The 18,379-nt window shown below is 40.0% G+C and overlaps 1 protein-coding gene across 7 annotated transcripts in view; it reads right to left on the bottom strand.

Moving 5' to 3' along the window:
- NDST2 (N-deacetylase and N-sulfotransferase 2) overlaps positions 1-18,379 on the bottom strand; it is a 131,217-nt gene that overhangs the window by 37,650 nt on the left and 75,188 nt on the right. For 2 of the 7 annotated variants that reach the window (XM_053983437.1, XM_053983440.1), the window contains exon 2: positions 13,896-13,955. The gene's annotated coding sequence lies outside the window, so the exon portion shown is untranslated. The other 5 variants (XM_053983441.1, XM_053983443.1, XM_053983438.1 and 2 more) reach the window with 5 other exon arrangements.

The following is an 18,379-nucleotide window of genomic DNA, read 5'->3' on the forward strand; positions in this document are numbered from 1 at the left end:
AATCTTAAATTTTTCTTTGTGCACTGGTCCACAAACAGCAGAAATGGGTTTAAAGAATCTTTGAGACAGTGGGAGTTCTTCATGTACCCTGTGGGAGGGAGCCAGACATCCTAAACGCTAGAGGATTTAAGGGTAAGGCTGACTTCAGTCCTTTACTCCACTTTTACCTTGATGTGGTTACACATTTCCGGAACTCCATCCGGAAAATGGGAATCACATTACACAAAGATGCTGAGCATCAATGCCTCTACAGCACTTTGTGAACGTATCAGAATGAATTGGTATTCTGGTGGCACCTGGGTAAAACACAAACTTCAAAACAGTGATAAGGGTGGGATTGCCACCACTTGCTGCTCTACTGCAAACATTCCAGAGAACCAGATCTGAGACAGACAGAAAGTAAAAAATTCTCCATTAGTTCTCAATTAGCAGAAGGACTGTAACTCAGCTTGGTTTGCTGACAACATAAAGGCTGCTCCGCGGAAGGGGTGAAAACTCTCTCCCCCTCCACTGCATTTTCCAGGCTCTCATATATTTCTTTTCCTTCACTGCTGTATTTGCATCAAAAGGGGAATCACATTCATTCAACAAGAGCCCCTTCGGAGGTTAAACTACAGGCAGTGACATTTAATTTATTGAAAAGGGGGAAGACAGAGTTTATTTTAGGTCAAACTGCTTATATGAAGAATCACCTTGGACTCCGCAAATACTCTGCTAAGAATACAAATAAAGAGGACATATATGAGTCCTCTGTTTTTCTGGGAGAGTTCCACTTCCCTCCACAATGCTAAAGAGAGTAGTCAACCAACTGATGTAACATCTGCAGGCTGATCAATGCCATGAATGCTTCCACCTCAGAAGTAACACTTTATCTTCTCCCCCTTGCTCCTTATAGAAATACAAATCAAACAATCTATCAGTGGGAGACTCTGGTGGTTTCTATTATGTGCTCTCCCACATTCCCCATCCCTCTCCCCAGGAAGACTCTTTGGCCTTTATACAAATATATTCTGCATTTGAATTTTCAGTATAAAAATAATTTACTTATCCTGAAATGAAGCACACAATATAGAGTGGTCACTAAGCACCACAAAAAGGCTGAAAAGCTATAACACACCAAAGCAGAGAGAGGTAAACGTCTCCATTTGGGTTTTTTCAGTTCCAAAAAGGAGGGTCTCTGCATAATCTCAGCTCATATAAGGGGTATGAAAAAGCAAGACTATACTATGTTCATACGATACCTAACTTCACAGCCTTTTGTTTGGAAGAAGGTATCACACTGACTGAAAGCAGCTTTTCAAACAGCAAGCTACAAAACCAAATTCCTTTGAGGAATATTTTGCATTAAAAATGTCTTCATACTTGCAGTGAAATATTCCAGCACCAGCCATATTCTAAGAACAATGTGTGCTCCCTCTCCACAAGCCCCCCGGCCGGGCTTGCTGACTCTATAGTGAGTTTGTTATTGCCCTAAGGGAGCATTAGACAATGAAGAGCTCAGAGTTCTCCTTTCACTTCATGCCTGGGCTCATCATAATGTGTGCAAGCAGGCTTAGTCTGCAGACTTTCTGTCTTTACATCTTCCACCTCCTATTTTCCAGCAACCCAACATTTTTTACAAATGAGCACTATCAAGTGTCTCTTTTGAAACAAGATTATTGAAATCATCACTTTCTTTAGAGTGTTGCAGAGAATAAAACAAAGTTCCCAGCTTTCAAATGTAACTGAATGATTTTACTACTGCACCAGGTGACTCCATCATGAAGCATCAGAAAACAGGCACCCCACGGAGTGATAACTACTCTAATACCTGCTCCTGTCCAGCTCTGCTCTACAAGTGGCACTTCACCTTGCTGGGAAAAAAACCCAGCAAGGTCCAGGTGTGAAAGGAGGTACAACAATAGGAACATGTCTATATATACCCAAGTGGTAACACCAGGCTGAACAGGGGCCTTGCAATGTGAGCTTAACTATGCCTTGAGGCAAACGGCTGCTGTATTCCTGAAACACCTCTGACATACTGCAGCATCTTACTGTGCCTAACATGGTTCTTCCACAGGAAGGACAGCAGCAGGGTTAACAACTTACTGTTATATTTCATCTAAGGTGAACAGCTAATACAGCATTTCAAATGGTTTAGAGAAATAGAGAAAGTTTATATTGAAAGATCATTTGTATTTTTTAGTAATTTCCTTCAAATCGTCAAAGCTGAAAAGCCACATGGGAAGCTGTCTGACAATTCCAGCAGTGAAGTAAGATCCAAGATTTTCTGAGTTAGCAGCAAGTCAACCTTCAACAGGGTTCTTTGACTCTCTTTTGGTTAAGTACTCCTATCAAAATATACCTTTTCTTTATATCTTTGGGATTCTTGAACTGGATGGCTTATGAAAAGGACATATCCTGAAACAATATGGAAAAAAATTCATTGCAATTTTAGCTAACCTGACACATATGACATCACTTAAACAGAAACCATCACCCTTCCTCATCCTTTATGAGCAGAATTTAGGGAGTGAAGGGGAAGGGTAGAGAAGGTAATTGAAAACTGTGTTTCCTCTTCCATATAGCCACATTTCAGAGGGCAGGTTTTAGATAGCAAGAGCTACATCTACACTGTTGCTTACAATGCAGGCTAACCACCTAACTTATATTTGTTACTTTAAGATGAAAAACCGAAGACCATTAAGAAAAGAGGCCTTGTGAAAAGTCTCAAGTCTATGCTCCAGGCCATGCTCTTGCTTTCTACATCTGCAGTGTCTGGCCAAATTTCAGAAGCATCTGTACTATCAACATGAACATTACTGGTTAATAAAAGAATCTTTTCAAAGACCCAAATTCTGTTTAATGTGCCTTGACAAGGAGAATGGCAGCTACACGTCAGCACGAGGATCAAGAAGTCTCTTACTGACCAGAAAAACCCTCAATGTTCCAAGTGAATCTCTTTTCCCAAGAAACTAAAAAAATAATGGAAATCAAATACACTGTTAACCAAAGGATCATCATTTATCTGTGGTTAAAGGAAAAATAATATGTATAAAAATTTCAATTTCTAAGTTTTCATCTTGCTAAATATTAACTAAGCAAAACTAGCTTTGCTTTTGAGATGCAAATGAGAATTTAGATTGCTGTGTGACAAAACACTAGCAATTGTGGTTTAGTCCTCAGGAAACATATAAGACATCATCTGATTTTAAAAATGTTCTCTGTAATGGGTCTGATCTTTGCAATGATTTCATAAATTACCAATATTGCTGATATCTCTTCATCAACCAGTCTGGTAGCCAAGACATAAAGTGACAATGAAGGTTCAAGGGAGTATCTATTTATAGCGCATCATGAGCAGTAACCTGGGCAAAGGCGTGCACAGCTACAACCACCTTCCTTGTGCTACTCAAGTTCATTAATGAGCCACCAGTTCATCACAGACCATATTTCATCCTCCTCCAGCATATTTCAGAACCTGAATTTAACCCAGCAGCAAGGTTAGATGCAGAGACATTCTGTGAGGAGGGAAAAAGAGAGCAGGGGGAGGCAGAGGAGAAGGAACTAACAAGGAGCTTAATGAGCAAGGAACTATAGCAGGCATATCAGTATGAGATACAAGCCCTGCCAACTCCACTTAGTGCACTGCCTAATACAGTCACTAAATAGCAGCTCCTCCATCCTCCTCTCAAAGCATTGTCCTTGCAGATAATGACTGGTTAACAAGCAGTCAAACAGCAAGGCATGAAAGAAAACAGTGTTTTCTTGTAACAACCTAGGTAGCACTTAGACAAGGAATAGTGAAGATAGGCACAAAGATTCAAATTCCTACCTTTAATAGTGGAATCCTTACATGTAGTTACTCTATCCAAAGGGGTCAGACAGCAACCCAAGGAAAGACATGGAGCCAAATGGAAAGCAAGAAAGCCTGAGAGCTGGTCTTCACAAAAATCATACAGTGAGCTGGCCTTTCTGGAGAAGCACAGTTGGTAGATGGATAAACCATTAGTACCAGTGGCTGCCTTCCTTTACTCAGTATTGCCAAAATCTCTCACATTGTGTGAACCCAAGGATGCTGTAATTTTAAGCACAGGCAAATGGGAAAATGTAAATAAATTCATGCTATTAAAAAGAGCACATAAGTGCTGAGCATAAGCACCATTAAAGACTAGCTGCTATACCATACTGCAGCTACAGGTAGGTGCTGAGCAAAGCACAGTCCCATGTAAATAGTCCAAAAGCACAGCTCTCTTCCCCCCAGAAACTATCTTGCCTTGCAGCTCCTCTCTGAAAAGCTTCCATGTCACTCCCTGAAATCTCAGGAACAATGAGAGGAAAGTAAGGAAGATGGTGTGCAAAGGAAGGCACGGTCCAGTGCAAAGGAAAGCATGGTCCAGTGCTCAGCTTCTCATGGCACAGGGCAGATTCGAGATGCTCCGTCAGGGTGGGAACAGCTCCATTCCTTCCTCCTCTTACACACTGTGCATCTAATCACGGTGGGGCGTTGAACTCCATTTGCACGGCAGACAATGGGATCTGGCAGCAGTTCAAAGGCATTCATAGCGAAGTGACTGAACAAGCTCACTGCTGGCGCAGGCAGGCGAGGATGCAGAGCGCCCCACTTTCCTCCCTTTCACTACTCAGGCTGCAAAGGCAGGTGCTGCACCATGGGCAGCAGCTCTCCTTTTGTTCCAGTGGCAAGAGGATCAAGGAGGAAACTGAAAAGGCACCACCACCAAGAACAGCAGCACCTAAACCCACATCAATAAGGTAGAGAGAGGTGGGGAGTGAGTGGGGGAAGAGGAGGGAGACAAAGAAGAGAGGGGCTGGCAGGCAGAGGGAGAGCAAGCAGGCAGGCAAAGGGGGAGAGCAAGAAAAGGGAGCCCACAGACAGCAGTGCCTGGCACCCTGACAGCCTGCTGCCAGAGTTCATCTTCTGAAGCTGTCACGGGTTTATGGATGCCTCTAGACTGACAAGCTGACAAGATGAGAGAAACTACACTCAGAAAATGTATTCAGCAGCAGTAAATTGCTTCTCTTGCCCTAATGTGGTTTGCAGGGGACTGATCTCGGGGAACTGATCTCATTTGGGGCAGTGCAGGGAGCAAATCTACTATGTATATTTAGACACTATTATTGGAATCTAGAGACTGGAATAAATCTACAGAGGGACAAAGAAAAATCACCTTCTTGTGCACCACTAATAAAAAATTAACATGTTAAAAGAACAAATGCATAAATCTCAGATTATACTCTGTCCCTATGTAAGCACTTTTGGTAGCAATGGTTGGGGGGTGGGGCAGGAGCTAAACTCCTGAAAGCCTGGCACAAGAGGGGCTCTCTACTTCAAAAGGTAACAGGAAACAGTGCTGTAGAGAAACAGAGAGACAGGCAGGAAAGGAGGCACTTCCTACCACAGCAGCATACTCTGCTCTTCAAAGATGCAATGCCCCAGGTAAGCTCAAAGTTGTATCCTTTCCCAGTCAGGGTTTGGGAGCAGAGGGTTTTCAGACAGGATGACATACTAGCACACATCTCTAGAGGAGTTCCTTTAACAGGAGCTGACAGTGCACAGCAAACACTTCTGTAGTAACACAGGGAGACCTTAATGCAATGGAATGCTACAGGGTAGTAGAGAGCACTCTGGAAGAAGCCTGAATCTCACTGATTCATCAAGTGCCATCTCTGTTATAAAGTGAAAAAAGCACCGCCTTAAAATTTCATCCTGACAATAACAAACTAAAAACTAAAATCAAAACCAAGGGTCAAGTACCAGGTTCTTGGGTTTACCTGCTATGATTTAACCTGCTTTTGTAGAATGTCCAGCTTTAAGGTCTGCCTCAAAGATATTTCCTACTGTCTTATTGTTTTGGCAGGACCAAACCCCCTCCCCCCAGAAGCTAAGGTAGAAAATGTTTTAAAATGTTTATTGAGAGTAAATTACTTTCCTTTTGAATTAACAATAAAACTCATTCAGAATAGGCACACAATATATATTCTTTCTGTCCTACAATGGCACGATGATTTGCTCAGTGTTTTTTAATCCTAGAAGATATATTACAAAAACGTTACATTACCTTATATTACAAAAAAGGAGCACAAATTCTTCATTCATTTATTTAATATGAAAACTGAAAAAAGCACTTTCAGAAGGGAAAGCACATAGCCACAAAGATATTTATTGCTAAGCGGTGAATAAAAGACGAGGTGCTGAGGGATAAGATTACACACATAAAACTAGAGCTGCTATTCTAATCAATCAATGAAAGATAAATGGAAGTTGAGCACCTTTGAAAAATGTTGTTTCCATATCTAAGAGAGAAGACAATTCTCTATTTTGCCTCATTTAAAAAAAAAATCATCTCACATACATGTCATGCTACAATGCAGCACTGCAAATCTGCAAGCCTGTTTGTGAACTGCAGATGGATAATGCTGACAAAAATTTTCATAGAATCATAACCTAAAACCATTAAATTTTTTAGCTCTCGTCTATGCCAGTAAACAAACCCTTTCCATTCAAGCTGCAGTATGCAAACAGCAGATGCTGGAAATCTCTTGATACTCCACTAATCAGAAAGATGACAGAAAATTCTGACTCCACACAACAAAGAACCAATCTGTAAAATAACCAAGATTTTCATGATGGGTTTCCACTTTTCTCCAGTCTCCAGTGTTTTATAGAGATTCAGGCTTACTGGACACTTGCTGGTAATCTTGTCAAATCTATTAGTTTAGAAAATATTAGAAAGAAGAATTACTACTGCTCCATATACACAAAGACAATTAACTTTTGCTCACTGCCTAAAGTCACAATTAACTTTTGCTACTGCCTTCATTATTTCTCTCAAAGGCTAGATTTTCTCTTCTTCATCTTCCTTAACCAAACCTCCTGCCTGTTCCCATGCCCTGCCAACTCCCACAACTATTCCACAGTGTCCCCTAGATCAATGGCAAGCAGAGGAATAATTTAACCCAACTGAGGTTAAGCACTGTTTAGGGGCAAGTACATGGACTATGTCTTCATGCTAGCAGGTAGTTATGGTGAGATTTCAATGGTATTTTTCTACACAGTTCAGTCCTAATTACCCTGCCATAACACAACAATGTAGCTCTGCACAGTGTCAGTTTGTGGTGATTGTTTCCAAAGAGCCCTGGAAATAAAGGGAGAAATTATGGATATTTTACCAGTTAACAAAGTCTCTACTGCTGCTCAATTTAAGGACAGTCTCCCCTTCCAGGCAGATCCCCAGTCATTGGGATAACCCTGTAGGTCTTTCAATAACATGCCCCATGCTGTGATATATAACAAGGCCTTTCTGACACTATTGCATGATCTTTATATTTGCTACTCAACAGATTTTAATCACAGAGACAGCAGAGGCACAACTGCAGAATTATACAACGCCAGAGCAGAAGGTCTCCACCAGAATCACCAGACTACTTCTGAGGGGTCCAAGAACAGGTTTCCAAGAAAATCAAGCCAATCCTCAGAAGTTTTAATTCCCTGTAAAAATGTCAGTATCCTTATTACATAATTTTTTAGATCTGTGAATTAAAACAGATTTGAAAAATAATTTTTGTGAGGGTAATGCCCAGAAAAATGAAAACAGACTCAAAATACCTAGTCATGATTCAGATGAAAGTCTCTCTTCTGTCACTGGCTGAAATCATGCGTGCCGCAGTATTTCTGGACCAGTCAGTATCTTTCCTCTACTTCTAATACCCATAATCTGGAAAACTCATCTAAAAATCAGAACTATTAACTCAGAGAAAGAAAGGTGTCTTTTAGAGTACCTGCACCTTAAGAAAGAATAATGGTTTTGACAAAAATGTTAACAGTATTTGCAATATTTCCTCCTAACCAGGGTCATATACTGTGTAATGGAATAATTTCTAAGATATTGATAAGACCCAAACCTCTTGCTGTGTTTTGTATCAGTAGTTTAAAAGAGTACATGATACCAAGGGAAATATGCTTCGACTAAGTGGTCTTAGTTTGTAAATAACCCAATCTTGAAACAGTAAATAAAACAATAGCAAAATCTGACTGTCCAGGCAAATCTGCTAACAGACATATACTGAAATCCTAACTTCATAAAGCAGGACACTTGATAATCCTCTCTGATGCCTCTCATTTATTGAGCTATACTACAATGTTTACTTGAATTTTCATGAAGACTTTAAACAACTGGACAAAACACATTTTTCATGCCCTGCCATGCTCAAAGGATATGTTTTTCTGTTACATGTTTTTCAAAATACCTCAGGTTTATGTTGCTTTTCACACTGATTACACTTGAGAAACAGTTAAGGCCTAAATAGTTCTGGCTACCAAAACATAGGAAGACATGTGCTTGTTTAGTTTACATTCTTTGAAATTGTTTTCTTGATCAAGCCTTATTTGTAAGTCATCATGACACAATAGCACTGATAGTTCTATCCAGGAACAATTCTTAAATTCCAGACAGAAACACATAACAAATCTAGAATGGTTTATGGTAATGTGCCAAGTAAGAATTACACAAGTTCTTCAGTCACATACACACACCCCCTCCCCATCCCCAGTCTACCCTGTTCACAGATCTTGTCCCCCAGGGCTCTGTCCACCATCTCACTAATTCAATTTACCATATTTACAGCTGGAGACAATACACAGTATATAATGTAGCCAGTCCCATAAATCTTGAAACTCTCACTGAAGCCAGCAAAGACCAAACATATATGTGTGTAAATTTCCCTGTAAAAAATACCAGCAAAGATAGATTACTATTGAGGTACTTAAATACCGCACTTACTAGCTGAAAAAAAGTTTATTTCCTTTGAGTTTCTCCATTCTTCGTCACCCAAATATTGATACAGAATATATATTACCTTATCTCTTTTATAAAAGATACTTAGGCACAACTCAGATTTTCTAGGGATCACCAAGGGAGAAGATAAAACTGCTCATGCAGCTTAGCAGCTGTGGAAGAGACAGAAGATTCAAGGATGCACTTAACCCAGCCAATATCTGCTTGTTAACAGAAGAACAGCTTCCTCTCCTGAATTTCCCCTTTCAGGATAACAGAGCACCCCAAAACACAAGGAAGTCTACAAATAAATCCAACAAGAGCTTATTGCCTTAACAAGCCATGTGAACATTGCCAGAATGGAGGCTGGGATTGGGCTGAGAAAAGAGATTGACTTTGCAGACTTGGGTAGGTAGAATCTCTTCAGCTTCAATCAACTCATTTTATTTGCACATATTTTGGTACATTTCTAGTTGGCTTGGATGTTCATGTCATCACTGGTGGAATCTACCCTACCTGAAATTCAATCAAAGACAGCTATGTCATATTATCCTTTTTTTTTTTGTCCTGGCACTGAAATAGAAAACAAGAGTGGTTCTTGAAAAGGTCCTTCTTAACACTCTGGTTGTAGTTGATGTTGGAATTAAGAGGGGAAACAAAACAAAGCAAAACAAAGCAACAGTAAAAGGTTTGTATCCTAAAAACACATCTCTGTCTCTAAAAGCAGGAGTCAAGTGAACCACTATCCACTCCATTTGGAATGAGTGCCTATCCAGCGAGACAACAATTTCTGAAGCCAGAATAGACATGTCAGTGAAAACTCTTTTCTTTTTCTTCAGTGAAACAAAGAGGCTTTGTTATTGGTATCAGTTATATAATTAAAATTTGTGTGAGATGGCAGTACAGGGAACAAGCAGCCTTTCATCCCATTAAGGAACTAAAGGTGTCAGTACCTGAGGGCACCATCAGCCTTTGATGACATGGACTGTTCTCAAGTGGACCTCCATGCACTCCCCCTGCACCATGATTTAAGGCTTGGCCTGGCCCCCTGCTCTCTGCCTGAACTTTGCTGCAGGTATACCTGTCTGCAGCCTTGCCTCTGGCTTCGTCTCCTGGATTGACTGAGGCTGTAGGAAGCTCTTCTTCTGGAAAGATCCCTCGTATATATGGCATAACTTGAACCTAATTCTGTCTTTGGCCCTGTCTCCTGGGTGGCCTTTGAACCCATGCTGCTGCTTTGTCTCCAGCCGCGTCTTAAACTCCTGGATAGAACCTCATTGCTCCATCTTACCTGGGAGTGTCAACAAACCCTATCACTAGGAGCCAGCTCTGCCTGCCATGCTCAGACCCTGTGGAACTGTGCCCCATCAGTGGTGGCACTACTGCACTGGGGTCACCCTTGCCTTCTGAATTGCCTCAGCTCCTAGCTCGTGCTGTACCCTCACAAGAGGCTGGTGCATAGTGGTTGCAGGAACAAATTTAAAAATTAGTGGAAACAATATTAATCTCTTAACTGTCAGCTGTCCAGGTCTTTTCTGGGAAACCCTCCAAGTTGTCCATAATCAAAGCCTAAGTTGATTTCTGAAGCCTTTAAGCATGGCCTTCAGACAGACCTTGGCAGTCTGGTGTGGGCCTTGGACCAACAACTTTAATACCAGATACAGTAAATATCATCTGAGAGACTAACAGAGTTTTGTAGTGTATTAAGCACATGAATCATTTTGTGGAAGAAGGTGAAAGAAAGGAAGAATATGAATCTGCATTTGTAGAAGAAAACCTAACAACAATGTGTTACTTTTCCATGTTAAGGGAGGAGAAAAGCTCTTAAATGAATGCAGCATTCCTCAACCATGATATTCATTTAAAATGCATGATGAATAGGGTGAAAAGGGTCAGAGCTAAGCCATTCAATTGACAAACAGACGATACATCCAGGAGGCAGGAACATGCCCTCACAAAGCACCCTAAGTCATGCCCTTCTGCTTTGTAATTAATTTTTTATTTCTGTTCAGCTGTGCTCACATTTCTTATCTCACAGATCTCCAAGGCCCACTTGGGGACAAAGTATGCTTATATGGAGGAAAGGATAATGAGGTTAGTGGGTATGGCTATGCAGGTTGCTAATCCTACATGGTCTTTATACTTCATAGTGCTTACAATTTCAGATAGTTAATTAATTTTTGTATTAATCTTTAATACTTGACAGACTCATCTTCAGCAACAGCCAATCCTTAAAAATGATGTAAACTGTAACTGGCAAAAATCCACCATGAATGTGCCCATTCTCAAACTTCAGACCAATAAGCTAATTAAAATGTTTAAAACCAAATCCTGTCCAAGCACTAGAATTCATCCCTACTCAATAAATGTGGCACAATGTCATGAAGACATACCATTTAAATGAACTGGCACATCTCTGGAGATGTTTCGATGACAGCACCTCTTTGATAATAATAGGTCAATTCCACAAAGTTTCAGAGGAAATGGTTTACTGTAACCTGCTCCAACATGGAGATGAAGAACTCGTGACTGCAAAGGAATACCTGGCAGATAAATTCTTACTAGAACCAACTAACAAAACAGACACAGTTAGGAACCAGAGAAAGTTAAGATATAATAGAAGAGAAAAGAAGTTATTTGCCCCTCTATTTTTGCTACAACTGAACAGAGCTGAGATATCTCACAGGAAAATAAAGACTTTTGGGAAAATAAAGGTTTTCTGAAAAGTAAGCTACAGGCATTTTGGCACTCACTTTCTGTAATTTAACTGTGGGATATTGCTGGCATATGCAGGAAACATTAAGACATTAGTCTTAAGCAATAAGTAAGTATTGCTGAGGATGAACTAACTACATACTAGTACAAGAAAAGCCTAAATTCCACTTTTAAATTAAAAACAATAACTTAAATTTTCCAATAACTCTGCTTTCATGTTGAGTGAAATGGATTCTGCATGGACTACCTGGCTGTATATTCTAACTGCATGGTCCCCTTTCCATCTCCTATAATTTCTACATTTCTGTTGTCTTTCCCATTTTCTACTCTTTGTGTCAATGAAATCATTGGTGCAGTAGCAATTTACTGTGGCTGTACCTTAAGTCAAACATTGCTCTCCCTTTGCTCTTCTAGCCATGATGTCACATATACATTGACACTAGTAGAACACGTGAAGGATTCCATTAATAAATTAATAAAAATAAATTAATAAATTAAACTCTTTCACTTACTATAAATATCTACCAATTTCACACATGAAAATTACACCAAGTGTCTCTGGAAGTACACCACTATTCAAGCTGAGTAGAATGCTAATGTGGTCACTACATTCATTCTACTCCATCTCAAATTTTTGTGTATTTTTAAAATCTTGAGTTTGCAAACTTAGCTGCAGCTTCTTCTACCAGTTTACTCTTCATAAGAATGTACTGCAAGTATACAAACATGTATCACACATTTCAGGTTATTTTTGTTCCTTTACTAGTCTCTCTGCAAAACTGTTAAAAAGTTTACAGGAGACAAGATTTAGTATTATTATCACACTGGAATGAGCTATGATAACAGGGCCACACCAACTACATAGGTCAGACCTCTCTTCCAAAATCCTTTTATCTATCCAAGGCCTAAGGACTCTTATCTACGTGTCTCTAGAAAACTCAGGGTTAGGGTTAGGGTTGTGAAAAAGCATAAAGCTGCAGTGTGAGTAGCTGCCAAAAGAAAGTGGGACCTGCGTGGACATCAGCCTGGGGAGAAATCTTTCATTTGGGTAACAGTATCAGAGCCATAACAGGAAAATTAAGGTAAAGTTCAGCTTCTGGTTGACACACAAAGGAATTCAGAATTGTAGCATGCATAGGGCTCAAAGAGCCCAAAGTCCTTGTTTCAGCATATCCACCTTTCCCCACCACCTCAGCTACCCTACACTGGAACTCAGCACTAAGCACCAGCTCTGCCATCTCCTTTCTATAAACCCAGGCTACCTGCCTAAGTCATGAGCTGCTTCATCCTCCCTTCTCTGCCCCCTGATTTTCTGCACAGTTAAAGCCATAGCGGTCTACTCATATAAAGCAATCTGAGAAATCCATACAGCACTCTTTAAGGCATGAAAAAGTATTTTAATCAGATTTGTTCAGCACACATACAAAACTAAATAATCTCTGTTCTTTCCAAGAAAAAATCTAAGAACCTTTCACTGGACCACATCATTCATCCTTCTACTCCATTGATTGTAGGAACTTTTACTCCTAAGACAGGATTAAAACTTCTGTAAGTATATTAACACCTGAAAATTATAAATATTACAGGAGGCTGAATCTCTGCGAGTTTTCCGACAGACAACTTGGCCGAACAGTGCTTTTTTTTGCTACATTAGAGTGTAGTATTCAAACGTATATACTAAACAAACTCCACAAGAATAACCTTCCCTCACTATTCATCCAGACAGAAATCAGGGGGAAAAAAAAGTAGGACTCCTTTCCTTCAGCACAGAATTTTGACCAATCCAGTATTTCTATTTTTAATTTTTAATTACATTTATGATATTTCCTGTGGGTTTAAGTCATGAATGCAGTTCCAGTATGCTGGGAGCAACATAAATAGTTATTCCCAAAGGGATCTTACAGTTGTTATGCATGGGTCAGAGATTCTGTGAAACGCAAAATCTGAAACTTTAAAAGCTTTTTAGCCCACATCCTTCCCATTTCTTTTCAAAGGCAGAGTTAATGGATAATGAATGACATTGCCCCAAATTTTGCCCAGAAGGTATGGAAGTAGTAACTCCATCTAAATAAAGTAATATTTAGCAGTAAGCAACCACCCAGTCCTATCACAGTATCGCAGTCCCAGAACTGCATCAGAAATTCCTTCCTGATCTAAGTTAACTCACCTGCCAACTTTATGCTGCCAACTGTACAACTGAAGACCAAAGACATGAAATTGTTTCCTCTGCAATTCCTTATAGAGGGATGAAAAAGGAGTGCAACTTCACACTGCAGCAAAATAGTCTAACCTCCTCCTAATCTGTGTCTCTTTTCTGACATGAGACTGCTCAGAAGGACTTGAGGCCTTCCCCTCACCAAATCTGGATATGTCAGTCCATAAAAATGCAAAAGATTGTGCACCTACCTTTGGTCACAGTCTGGTGAAGGAAAATACACATCCGTTGCTTCACTCAGGAACAAGGTTCTGTTTTAAAATAAATAAAGAGACAAAACAATACTTAAAACAATCTTTCCCTCTCACTGTTCCCTAACATTAGCCTTCAGCAGCGTCGGTAAACATTTACTTATCAGGAGCACCTTCGCTCTCCACAACCAAGGTAATGATTACATTACACTAAACAGGGCAGGAGGACAGATTGAGGCCATGACAACAGCCATGCTGGCAATGACTAGAAAATGACACAGGGCTGCACTGCAGCAAGCTCAACTGTGCAAGAGTGAGAAAGAGTGGGACAACATGAGAAATGGCAAATGCAGGGGGGGAAAAATCCCCCCAATCAACGAACCAGGAACCTGGATTTAGAACCACAAAGGAAAAAGAAGTTTACAGAACAAACAAATTCAGTATGAGCTGAGAGAACTGGAAATGCCAGCACAATCTGAATGGGATTTCTCACACCTGTTCATTAATATTGTTGTCTTTGAAACAACCAACAAAGCAAACTATAAGATGTTAACCTTCTTTTGTCTTAGCCACAGCTAAATCAGTTAAGTAAAACTTCAATGGTGTGACAAAGTCTGTGTAGTCTATTCTCAAAGCCTTCACAATTAGGTATACTGTGAAACAAAAACAAGCCACCCCAAGGAGGGAGTTGCACCCTCCTCCAAACCTCTGCCTGGCAGGTGATCACAGGGATGGAAGTACTTTGTGAAGCCAACTGAGCTCAGGAAACGCATGTATGTACACACACACAGACAGGCACACAGAGCCAGGGAGGGCGCCTCAAGAGTCACCAGCACCTCAAGGGAGGGCACAGACTCGACTGCTATAATTTTACTATACCTGTTGGACAGCCTCTGAAGTCAGATCTTTCACATCAGCAAAAATTATGACCTTTGAGTTTCCAATAATCTTTAATACCTCTACAGCCAACTACTAAACAAGAGCCACAATTGCTCTGCTTGTAGATATAATGAAACACACCCAGCTCTTTGCCTTCCTCACATAATTACAAGAGCAAAAGTTTCTACTTTTTCCTAGTTAGATAAAGATTAGTTTAGTCAAAAAGCCAACTATCTTTCTGCAGGACACAATTTTTCTCTTTTATTTTGATCCATAATTCTTATCTTCCTTCACTAAATAATTTGAAAAGGCAGAATAAGAAGCCCTGCATGCCTGGCCTTCACAGATCCCAAAACACCAGGGTAAACATCCGAACAGCCAGATGAAACCACAAAGCAACCAAACTACAGAAGATGTGAATGTTTGATTTCACTGTAAAAAGAACAGACAACTAAAGAAATGGGTTTTTTTCACATAACAACCTCGTGAGAGTAATTGAGAAAAACAGTCAAATTAGGAAGTTAATTATTAGCAGAATTTATAAAATTGTACCCTCATGGTAGTTGGTAAGACCCACACAAGTAGATACACCAACATCCAACTACTAGCATTTAATAGAAGTTTCCCATAGGGGTTGGCTCTCTGTTTCACTGCAAAATATCTTGCACTCTCTGGTGTAAACTATTACCAAAGTGCTGATTTGGAACAAGATATACTATCACTCTGATCTACTTGAGTTTACTTTCCAGAATACAGAAAACTTGAACAAACCCAAAAGGATTAGCAGATAGCAAATTCAGGGGAGACACTTAGAGAGGAACGCAAGTTTCAAATAATTTTGTCTTCAGCTTTTAAAAATGCAACTTACTCCTGCTTACAGAAACTCAGAAAACTGTTATAGGAAGGAGGTGAAGAAACTGCTCTTTGTGCCAATTTTCCACTAAGGCATGTCAAAACAGATACAAGTAGAAATGCAACAGAGCCTGGTAAGAAGGGGGCAGAATTGAATGCCAGCTGAATGGCGTAACAGGGAATTTAAACTGAATGCAATAATTGATAAGTGATTAAACACAAAGAACAGAGCAATATTATCAACCAGATAGAAAAATCTATCAGTAGAATGAGACTGGGACTGGCCAAATCTGATTTCACTACAAGATCTATTTTACAGAACCTCAAATTAAAGGAGCAGGTTAAAGCAACATGAAAGGGATGACACTGTTGTCATTTCCACAGAAAGCCAAGTGAGGTGGCAAAAAACTTACCTAACAATTTCCCATTTCCCTCCTCCATACATATTCTTGTGCCTATGTCATCCCTGAGAAGCAAACAGATCTGTATGTTTGCAAAGCCCTCAGCACAAAATGTACATTACTACCATTATCAACAGCTGCTTAATACCGGCTCCCAAATGCTGAACAGAAGAGGCAACCCCACATTTCATCTCTAGGCATCAAAGCATTTACTAATGGAAATGAAACTCTGCCTAGCACACAATTAAGTGATTTTTGGGAGGATGCCATTAACTCTAGAAGCATCATATCTTTTCCCATGTTTGTATTTACTTGCAAATTTACCAGCCATAACAGTGGAGTGGGAAAGCTCAGGAGCTTGTGTGCCAGCCAGGCAGGCTCCTGCAGGAGCTCCTGTTAGTCAGGGTGTGCACCGTACAGAGACTCAATAAGCAGTGACATTTGTATTCCTGACAGTTTTATTTCTTCAAACACCAGTCACACTGGAAGTTTCACAGTACTTTTTTACCCCAGAATAAAGGCCAAATCTCAGTATAAAAGATGCTGTCTGGAAATCCCATGGCATATATGAGAGCACGTGTGTGGTCCCTCTTCACCATTACAAGATAAAACAGCTTTCAGGAAAATGAGAAGGGTGCTTGGTTTTTTTAAGCATAAAACCCTTAATATTTACACTAATAAAATATAACAGGGTCCTCTTAGTCAGAAGAATAGTATTCACACAGGAGCCCAACCAGGCAGAACTATTTTCCCATGAAGATCTTATCCTCAGTCTGGGTAAACAATCCAAGTTACACTAGACAGACAACAGTTCTACCCTGTATGTCTCTGCAGTAATTACACCAAAGAAATATGTCCTTAGCTTAAAAATATTAATCATTTTAACAGCCCAAAGCACAGTGAAAATATATCATGATAAAGCATACATGGGGACAAGAGAATATAGCTTGATATAGTCAAAATATGCAAATATTTACAGGAATATGAGAAGAGAAAGAAATATAGAAATAGAGAGTAGGACACAGAATAGAAAGCCCTACTTACCAAATGGTGGATATTTGAGTTAATTTCTGCAAAAAAACAGAATTCAGAATAAAAACCACAGCCACCTAAGGTCTGTATTTCTTCAACAAATACTTAATAAGAATTGTGCAGTTTTACAGTTCAAAGCTGCAAAAAGATGAGCAAAGACACGGTTGGCTTTCTAATGGTTATAGGAAGTAAGTATGGATGGACTGCCACAATCAAACTGGAAAAAAGGAAAATATACATAGAGAAGGAGATGAGGAAAGACAAAGCTATCTGGGAATGAGTGAAACCAAGGAACAATTATCAGAAAATATTACTGTCAGAAACTGCAAATGCTCAAGAAAAAGGACCATGCAGAAAATTGCATTCAGTGCCAGAATCTCCAAATAAGTGAAGGAAATGGAAACTAGGTAGCAAGGATATGCTTGAAATAGTTAATTAAGGACATCGGACATCAAAACACATGATGTGTTGCCTTGACATTTATTTGAGACTACATCTGAAATACTGCATCCAGCTCTGGAATACCCTGTACAGGAAGGACATCCACCTGTTGGACCAAGTCCAAAAGGTGGGAGACCACCAAGATGATTAGAGAGATGGAGCACTTTGCTGTGAGGAAAAACTAAGAGAATTGGGACTGTTCAGCCTGGAAAACTGAAAATTTGGGGTGACCTAATTGTGGCCTTCCTGTACCTGAAGGAAGTCTATAAGAAACATGGAGACTACTTACAAGGGCATGTAGTGACAAGACATAGGGGAATGGCTTCAAACAGAGTAGGTTTAGATTAGATAGTAGGAGGAGATTCTTTACTGTGAGCGTGGTGAGGCACTGAAACAGTGCTGCTCAGAGAAGTTGGGGATGTCCCATCCTTGGAAGTGTTCAAGGCCAGATTGGATGGGGCTCTGAGCAACCTGATCTAGTAGAAGGTGTCCCTGTCCATGGCAGAGGGGTTGGAATGAGATGATCTTTGAGGCCCCTTCCATTCTGTGATTTCATGATAGTTCCTTTATTACTCATTCACATACATCCAGCAGAATTGGTTTAGGAAGGAAAATGTTTTCTGAGACACATTGAAGCTCTCAAGTGAACTTGTATTTTTCACAAGAGAAAGCAGTCTAATTTTCAAAATTCTAGATCTGATCTCTTAAATTTCTCCTCTCCTTCTTATATGAGGGGTTGTCTTTAATGTAATTCACCAGCAAATTTTTCACAACAGAAGAAAAAAGCAGAACCATCTGATGAAGGAGAAGCATCAAGGTCACAGCACTCAGCCTGCCAGAGTTCAAGAAGTGTCTGGCTAACATTCTCAGGCCCTATGA

Source organism: Vidua macroura, chromosome 8, assembly GCF_024509145.1.
Source record: "Vidua macroura isolate BioBank_ID:100142 chromosome 8, ASM2450914v1, whole genome shotgun sequence".
Classification (NCBI taxonomy): domain Eukaryota; kingdom Metazoa; phylum Chordata; class Aves; order Passeriformes; family Viduidae; genus Vidua; species Vidua macroura.